This window comes from Melanostigma gelatinosum, assembly GCF_949748355.1.
Source record: "Melanostigma gelatinosum genome assembly, chromosome: 15".
Taxonomy (NCBI): domain Eukaryota; kingdom Metazoa; phylum Chordata; class Actinopteri; order Perciformes; family Zoarcidae; genus Melanostigma; species Melanostigma gelatinosum.
Window position 1 is genome coordinate 2,187,791 of NC_136648.1, and position 9,642 is coordinate 2,197,432.

The following is a 9,642-nucleotide window of genomic DNA, read 5'->3' on the forward strand; positions in this document are numbered from 1 at the left end:
AACAAAAATCCTGACCGTGATTTTTGCATTCAGTACTTTTAAAGAATACATTGTGTTATTGTTAAATGTACGGACCATTGCACTGCCAGTTGAGGTAAAATTCACAATACATTCAACTGCCAGCCCCGTAGTTTTTCCATCTATCATTCGTAAAATATGCAGTTTGTCACAGTTAAATGTACTAAACATTGTACTTGTAACGGAATTACACTGTAATATGAACACAAATCCATACCGTGATATTTGCATTCATTACTTTTAAGAAATACAGCCAGCCCCGTATTTTTTTCATTTATTGTTCGTAAAATATTCAGTTTGTTAAATTTACATTTACATTTAAATAAACATTGTACTGGTAACAGAAATACACCGTAATATGAACAAAAATCCATACCGTGATTCTTGCATTTGAATGGGAAATTCCAAACACTTTTCCCATAGTGAACTATGGAATTTTTACCTAATTCAGCCTAAATACCCATAGAAAACAATGGGCTAGGACCCTGGAATTTTTACAGTCAATCGACCTTTGGCCAAAGATCAAGTGGTATGAAAATCAATGGGAAATTCCAAACACTTTTCCCATAGTGAACTAAGGATATTTGACCCAATTCAGCCTCAATACCCATAGAAAACAATGGCTAGGACCCTGACATTTTCACAGTCATTCCACCTTTGCCCACAGATTAAATGATGCGAATATCAGTTGGAAATTGATTGTTTATTTCACCTAACATCAAGGATTCTAACCCAATGGTACTTATGATCCGAAATGGCCTTTTCTCTCAATTTTTACACTTTAAATCAAAGTAGAGATTTGAATCCTTTTCCTCCTTAAAGAGGGGCTAGTGAATATGAATTCCCCCAAATTTTGCGGCCGTAGATGCAAGCTATGGTCCCCAAACACAGCCCCAAAGGTCAAAATTGAGGCATATTGCCTTATCTTTCGGCCTGTTTTTGGAAAGTGAGAAACGGCCCATTAAATCTGAGAGAAAGGTTGAAACTGCCTGAATTTTGCATAAATCATTCCCCTGTGATAACATGATGCAGGATCTAAAGCAAGATCTCTGCAGACCCTTGGGAAAGCTAACTTCTGTTAGCAGCATGCTAATGACTTGAATCCAATTGAGCCTTAAAGAGGGTCCTCTTTTGTCCATCATATGTGAATATTAGGACAACAAGCCATTTCCAAGTTTTTTCAAATGCACCCAACAGAGATGATTCGAACCAGATGGCACTTATTTTCCCAAATGGCCGAAAGCCAGTTTTCACCAGTCGTTTCTCTAACTTTTTATACTTTAAATCAGGGTAGAGATTTGACTCATTTTATCCTTGGGAAACCCTCATCACCATTACCTACCTATAATCTGGACTTCGTAGCTGCAAGTTAAGGTCCCCAAAAACAGCTCCAAAGGGCTTAATTGATGCCTTATTCCCTTATATGAGTGGATTTTTTGACATATGCAAGAATTGCCATAATCTCTCAAATATGGGTCCCAGAACCCACAGATTAGCGAACAGCATGTCCAGCGGCGTTGGCAGACCTACAGAGCGGCCCCGTCTGAAGTCACGTTAACCTAATTCATGATATAGATTAGACCGGACCGTGTACGTTTTAGTGATCTGTTTTACCGTTAATTCGGAAAAACCAAAATACGGAAATACCATGGTATTCTGGTTTTTCGTTTCAAACCAAGAACGGGAAAACGGAAATGGGCGGTCGTATTTCCGTTTTTCGTTCTGAATTCAAAAATGGAAAAACCAAGAACCAAAGTCAAATAAGGTCCGTGTACGTTTTAGTCATCTGTTTTACCGTTCAGTCAAAAAATACGGAAATACGGAAATGCCATGGTATTCTCGTTTTTGCAAATCCCTTTTTTGTTTTTTCATTTAAAACGAGACACAGAGCACAGCAGGTAACCGGGAAAGAAGAATATTTCAAGAACTTTATACATTAATTAATTAATCTGGGCCGATGGGAGTGCGTTAGCATCAGTAGTTGACTATATGCTGTTTAATATTCATTTATCTATGTACACAGAAATAATTAAGTTTTCGATTAATCGGTGCATTTGATGCAATACAGTTCGTGATATAGTTTAATCAAAGTAATTTTCGTGTTCAGAGTTGTAGGCACTGATATTTATTTTTCCACCGTATTTTGCTGTTGATTTAGTGAACGTGAAGTAGATGCAAAGTCAAAGTGTTTACCAGTTTTACCAGTAGATGACAGTATAAGTGTATTTAAACCATAGATTTAGTCATATTTACCGGTGCCTCTAGGTTATTGATACAGATGTATTTAATGCTGATTATTTCATCTGATATTTGATGTTCATGGTTAATTTGCATTAGTTGTATACATCATGTATTTACATGTTATATTTGTGTAATTTAAGAACTCAACATACATGGAAGAGCGAGCTTGTGTTCATGATCATGAGGCAATAGATATTGACAATTGAAAAAATAAAGATATTTGGTTTATTGTTATTGAACATTAAGCCTAAGCATAAGCAAAAGCATAAGATAAAACAACAAAAATGCACAGTATATACAATGAAATAGAAGAGTGTTAAATTAACGAACTGGTCGGTAGTCATTGAGGCTAGATGGTTTCCTCTTTCGTTGTAAATTGGATTAATTTGCTCTATCATCACGAAGGTCAAAGGTCACATTTTGCCTGAGTACACTGTGTTGGCCTTTATAGTGGTTTAAATGATCAGATCCCCTTCCAGGTAGCAGGTGCTTGTGATTCTATACAGGCAGTATGACGCGTCTTCTTTAAATAAAAAGTTTTATTTTGCTTTCAAGTCAATAAAGTAGTCAAGGAAAAACTAAGTTTGTTAGTGTAATGCATGCACAGAAAACACATTGTGATAAGTGTAACCACAAATATTAACAATATCTGATGTAATTGATCTTGTTTTGAACAATAAGATTAAACAATAATAAAAAGTTATAAGTTATATATTCCATATATAATAGTACATTGCAAATACATTGCCTCATTTAAAATATACTAACATTGTACATCTAACAATTTGCAAATTAAATCTTTAAACACACTTTCAAATAAATGTAATATAGTGCATTTTCGAGAGAGAGAGAGAGAGAGAGAGAGAGAGAGAGGGAGGGGGGGCAAGTGGTCTGAGCACCTGTTGGAGGTTGAACTTTTGAACCCACTTCAGCGCGCTTTCTACGCGCCCTTTCTACGCGCTCAGCTCTGCTCTGCTCTGCTCAGCACCTGCACTGCTCGTCAGAGAGGCGGCAGTGATCAACCAACACATTAATTAAAAAAAAGCACTGGTCGCAGGTTGAACTTTTGAACCCACGTCCGCGCGCTTTCTACGCGCCATTTCTAGGTGCTCAGCACCTGAGCTGCTCGTCTGCTCTTCTGTGGGGATTATCCTGAACACTATTGAAGAACAACTGCCTGACTCCTAGGAACAAAACACTTCTTCTGGAGGTAAGCATAACTACATAATGCATTACAGTCGGAGAGGAGAGTAACAGCTTTTTTGAACTGACGTTACCGTACGTTTTTAAAATCAGGATAAGTCTCTCTCTACGAGGACAGTTGGAGGGCTGCTCAGAAGATGTGAAGGATATGGTGCACCTTCTTCTCTCCTATTTTGATGAAAAAGAGGAGAACCTCTTCCACTATGTGGAAGAAACATGTCTGGTAAAAGAAGTAGAAGTGGAAAGCTTGCCGGTGACACCATGCATCATTGTATGTGGTAAGTTGATATTTATTTTTACTGACGAAACCGTAACTAATGTAAGGAAATATTGCATGGAATGCACCGTCATGCTATAAAGTGCTAGGTGTGTTTCTTCCCAGTAGTATTTTCTTCTCTATAACGGTGTAATAGATTCATTAAGTTTGACCTATCAGCTTCTTTCCTGAGGCTTCACTGGGTTAGGGTTCTACTCCAAAATGAATGAAATGGACCAGCAAACACCAGCATTTTGAGCTAAAAATGGTTTTGAAGAATACATATTTGTTGTTCATTCTGTTATTGTTGTTTATTCTTCAAACACCTGTGCCAGCTCAAAATGCTGGTGTTTGCTGGTCCAGATCCACTTCACTTTTTTTTGGATGGTAATGGCTGGTTTGCTGTAATTATTTTCTACGTCTATTTTGTAGGAACCTCCTGCTATGCATCGAGGCAGTTCATGCTAAGTGTCGACGGCAAGGTTGTGAATGACCAAATCCCAAACTTCATTTCTGCCATCTGTTTGATGTTTGGAAGCTATTACTGCCTCAATATCCACTATCCTGTGGTTCTGGGCTCCACACTTGAGTTCCTTCAGAGGTAAAGTAATGTATATATTTTTTTTAATTTCTTCATTTCGAGCAAATCACTGTATTTAGTGGTTGATTATGAATTCTTGTGTTCACAAAGGTGTTTCTTCCTCATCAATCCAGAGAAGGGCACAAAAGTTGAAACCAAGAAAAACAAGAAGCAACTGTCAGTGAACCCAAGAGTCCTCACCCTCATTGCGGATGTCTCTGATCATGAGTGGAGAGAGACATGTTAGAGACGGACTTATCCAACGGAACTGTTAAAGGACCTGTGTGTAGAATTGAGGAGAATTGATTGGCAGTAATGGAATATAGTATTCATATATAGATTTTTATTAGTGTCAAAACTAAGAATAATTGGGTTGTCATTACTTCAGACTGAGCCCTGTATATCTACATAGGAAGCAGGTCCTCTTCAAGGTGCCAATGTTTACCGTTGATATTCAGAAAAGTATTATTTAAAGTATTATTTAATGTTTTCAGTTAGCTTTTGGTTTTATAAGCAGTTTGTATGTGTTGTGTTCATTCAGAACAGTATATATATATATATACTTTTGTTTTGGTATTCATTGTTCTAATAAGCAGTTGTTCAGGTTCTATCCAATTTATGTGAACTGGCTTATTGTACATCGAGGTGAAATTACTAATGCATACTGATAACGTCAACAATGAGGTCAAAGCAACAGTATGTTTTGTTAGAGGCTGTTCTTTCAGTTTAAACCTGACGTTTGACCTAAGAAAAGATTTTACATTACATGTAGTGAGTTATTCAATTTTAGCTTGTTATTTCTTCCCAGAACAAACATTTCAGATTCACTAGCAGGGTAGGTAGAATCCAAGGAGGAACAGAGCTTCTTTACTATCCATGCATTTGAGATAATAAAGCTGTCCCTAAAGACAATTTGAGCCTTTGTTTCAGTGCTTTTGTTAAACTTCAGAGTAGGTTGAATGCAGGTGGCATTGCTAAGAAGAATTTCCTTTAAGGTAAGTAAATTGTACACATTTCTAACAAATATCTGAACATTTTTATTGGTACATGTGCAGTTTGTGCAGGAAATTAAGACAATTTACTCTTATCTTGTAACATTTAATTAATTTGCTCCTGCCACCTTTCAGACATTGCATTCAAACTCGAGTGGTTATGGACTTGGATGAGAACCAGGAAAACGGTGAGATTCTAAAAGCAAACAGTTTTTTTTTTTTTACTTTTAAAGATGATTTTCTGTCATTTGTGTTTTATTGGACAGCAGAAGTAGAGAGACAGTAACCACAGTGGAGTGAGAGGGGATGATCTGCAGCAAAAGGCCCAACGGGAATCAAACCTTTGTTGCTGGATAACAATATGTGGTACGTGCTAAACCAGGTCAGGAACTGGTTTTATTTTTGATTGTGAATTTAGCCATTTCATTTTAATTTGCAACCTTTGCATTGAAAAGAGTAAAGGTTGATGCTTGAGATGATTTCATCTTTCACTTAAGAGGATGTATGTCCACCCCTTGTCTTTTTTTTCTCTTTATTCTTTCTTTCAGGTGTGATTACGACAATCAACGGTTGTACTTCAGATGGACCTCATCACCCTCTTTGCTGTCCTACTAGTCTAACCTTGTGATTGGATACATACGAGTTTTGTCAAGGATAAACAGTGGTAAGTTGTTGTAAAGTTTAATGTATGTTCATTTAACAAGAGAAGGCTTTAGGGTCTTCTATTTTTGTAAGCACTGTGTAGCCATTTCATGTTCAAACAGTGTATGCATGTATTCTTGATGTTAAGCACTGCATAAAACGGCATTGCATAATCCAATAACCTTTTTTTGACATACTGTGAATTCATTTTGACTTTATTGACATACCATACGTATTATGGCTATTTCTTATTCATGAATCATATTTGTAGCTTGACCTTTTCATGAAATCTTTAACCCTACTCTTTGTTTACCCTTTTGTAAGTTTGTTCTGTTTCACCCTCTTTAATGTTTTGTGTTTTTATAGTTTGATTGTTTTGTGTGTGAAGTCTGTGAGAACCATTTTGCAACTGTGTAAGTGCTATATAAAGTTATATTATTGGTGATGTTACTGTTATTATTATTGTTAGTATTAATGTTTTCTATGTTGTCTTTTTTTCTGGCTGGAGGATCATGCTAGCCCACAGCGAACACCAGATTGACTTGTGAGTCTTCAAGCAGAAATCATGACACCTGCCTAAAGTTCCAGTTTCCTGAACAGCATACCCTGTCTGTATGAGACTCTGTCCCACCTGTCTTCAGTCAAGTCTGGACCCAATGACTCAGACACCAGTCTTGTCAAGGCTAATTAGAGGTAAGCAGTGTGATAGGGGCAACTCAAACTTCACTTGTGGGCCCTTCTTAAACGGGAGATTTACGGTGATTTACGGTGAAGGTAAACAGTCCACCTGGGAGGCTGTGGTTGATCGTCAACAGATCAAGAAAGTGACAGAATCCATGAATGGAAGGCTTATTACTGTTATTGAAAAGAAGGGGGGGGGCTATATTGGTAACAGATACATTTTTTAAAATATCAATAACGTTTATTTGTAAATTTTGAGTTTGTTTATTATTCTCACTTTAACAGATGAAAATAAACAAGTGAGATGGGAACATTTTTCATTTAGTTGCATAATAATTGTGCACACAGATATTCTCCTAAGAAAGCCAAAACCTGTTTTACTTTCTTAATATTCAGGTTTGAAGTTTATTAACATTTTGAATTGACCAAGAGCACTGTAGTTGTTCAATAATAAAATGAATCCTCAAAAATAAAACTTGCCTAATAATTGTGCACACAGTGTATTTTTTGGAGGCATCTGTGTATTTAGGCTGCCTGTCGACATAAATTAAACACATGCTGATGATGCCTTATTGCTGAAATGTGTAGTTTTTTTTTACCATTCTACCTGATAGTTATTATTTTGTATTAAGTATAAAGTGCTGGTTTCTTCTAGGCCATTGGAGCTCAGTCTAAGACAGTAAATGTTTCTCTGTGTAGGCATCATGTTGAAGCACTGCATCAATCTAACTTTGCCTTTGTTTCTGTTTTTGGGTGCAGAGAGGATCATTCCAGTCCACAGTCAATACCTGATGGTCAACAGACGAGTCCTCAAGCAGAACTGGTGAAAATACACGCTTCAAGTTCCAGCTTCCTGAACTTCATGTCCATGTGAGATGCTATACCATGTTGCGTGCCTTCTTCAGTCAAGTCTGGACTCAGTGACTCATTACTCTTGATCAACTCAGGGCAAGTGGCTAATCCTTTCATGTTTATTCATGGTTATCCTTAATATATATGGACACATGCTGTTTCTTCAAGATCTCAACACTGCTTTGTGAGTATATTGTACAATATATTGTATCAGTTCAACCTGTTTTTCACAGAGAATGTTAGTTTCTTAAGGTATATCAATGATGGTCTGTACCTTGATTTACAATATGCTTTACTTGATATTTCCTTTGTAATTTACAAAAAACAGAAGTTCACTGAAATCTATGCCAACCAATTGTATTACGTTCTACCGTATTTTTGTACCGTGATTCTTACACATTGTCACTATATTTTTTACGGTAAAGTTCTGGCAACCACAGCTGCCGGTAATTTACCGTTAAGTTGCATTTTTCAATAAAATGCCGTAATGTATCATACAGTTGTACTGTGTTTTTTTACTGAGAAAAACTGTAATTAGCTTCACAGTATAGTTGCTGTTTATAAAGTTATTTACCACAAAAATTTACGGTTGCCAAAATATGTACCGTGATGTATTATACGTTCTAACTTTATTTTTTACGGTGAAGTTCTGGCAACCACAGCTGCCGGTAATTTACCGTTTAATTGCATATTACCGTAAACAGGTTGATGAAATCTCTTGTTTTGTATAGTAATTTACCGTAAACAAAAAACTGTTCTCAACTGTGAAATTTACGGTTGCAAAAAGATGTACCGTGATGTATTATACGTTCTAACTTTATTTTTTACGGTGAAGTTCTGGCAACCACAGCTGCCGGTAATTTACCGTTTAATTGCATATTACCGTAAACAGGTTTATGAAATCTCTTGTTTTTTATAGTAATTTACCGTAAACAAAAAACTGTTCTCAACTGTGAAATTTACGGTTGCAAAAAGATGTACTGTGATGTATTATACGTTCTAACTTTATTTTTTACGGTGAAGTTCTGGCAACCACAGCTGCCGGTAATTTACCGTTTAATTGCATATTACCGTACACAGGTTTATGAAATCTCTTGTTTTTTATAGTAATTTACCGTAAACAACAAACTGTTCTCAACTGTGAAATTTACGGTTGCAAAAAGATGTACCGTGATGTATTATACGTTCTAACTTTATTTTTTACGGTGAAGTTCTGGCAACCACAGCTGCCGGTAATTTACCGTTTAATTGCATATTACCGTAAACAGGTTTATGAAATATCTTGTTTTTTATAGTAATGTACCGTAAACAAAAAACTGTTCTCAACTGTGAAATTTACGGTTGCAAAAATATATACCGTGATGTATTATACATTCTCACTTTATTTTTTACGGTGAAGTTCTGGCAACCACAGCTGCCGGTAATTTACCGTATATTACACAGGATTTTTTTTACAGTGTAGTCTTCGCCAGCTGTGCATGCAGTCCTGATATGGCGTCACTGGTGAAGTTTACAAAACGCTGTTGGTTATAGTAAATGTAGTTGATCCAATCGACATTTTTATTAATCATCACCCTCTGAGAGAAAACAGATTCTAAATCTGCTGCTATTTGATTTCTGGCTTGAAAGTCATTAGACACCCCCCTTGGCAGTCTTATGACATCTTATGTACACTTGGTCATCAAAGGCTCCCTTCGGGCCACCGGCATCTCTTTTGGATCTTCTGTTAGCATGTGGGCGTGGAGGGATGAGTTCTCTATAAGTTGCATCAGTGACAGGCAGGATATAGAATGACAATACAAGTTGCATCAACGCACATCTACTGGTCCAATCTTTAGGCTGGATTGGATATATGGTTCTTCCTCCACCCCACCATCATAAATCAGCTCTAGGTGCTGTCTGTCTTAACACACTGTTATATAGATAGTTGCTAGCATTGTGACTGTTGCTACAATTTGCAATAATTTGCAATACTACTACCTACATTGGGCCCTTAACGGTATCTGAGACTATACAATCAAATGGGCCCTCTGTAACCTTGAACAGAGGTGGGGTATTATATTCTACAGGTGGGTAATGCCAGTGTAGCCTCTGACAAGTGTGATGGAGAGGCAAAGTGTCATCAGTAAACAGAGTTAAAATACAACTAAATTCAGGACTTATGAGTCTGAATCTTG

General features: G+C 36.8%; 1 long non-coding RNA gene across 1 annotated transcript; it reads left to right on the top strand.

Annotated features, from left to right (window-relative positions):
- The first annotated feature begins 3,354 nt into the window (after nt 1-3,354).
- LOC306788709 lies at nt 3,355-4,598 on the top strand. Its single transcript, XR_013772617.1, has 4 exons — nt 3,355-3,469; nt 3,556-3,740; nt 4,151-4,319; nt 4,410-4,598. It is a non-coding gene; the product is annotated as an uncharacterized lncRNA (long non-coding RNA).
- The last annotated feature ends 5,044 nt before the right edge of the window (nt 4,599-9,642 follow it).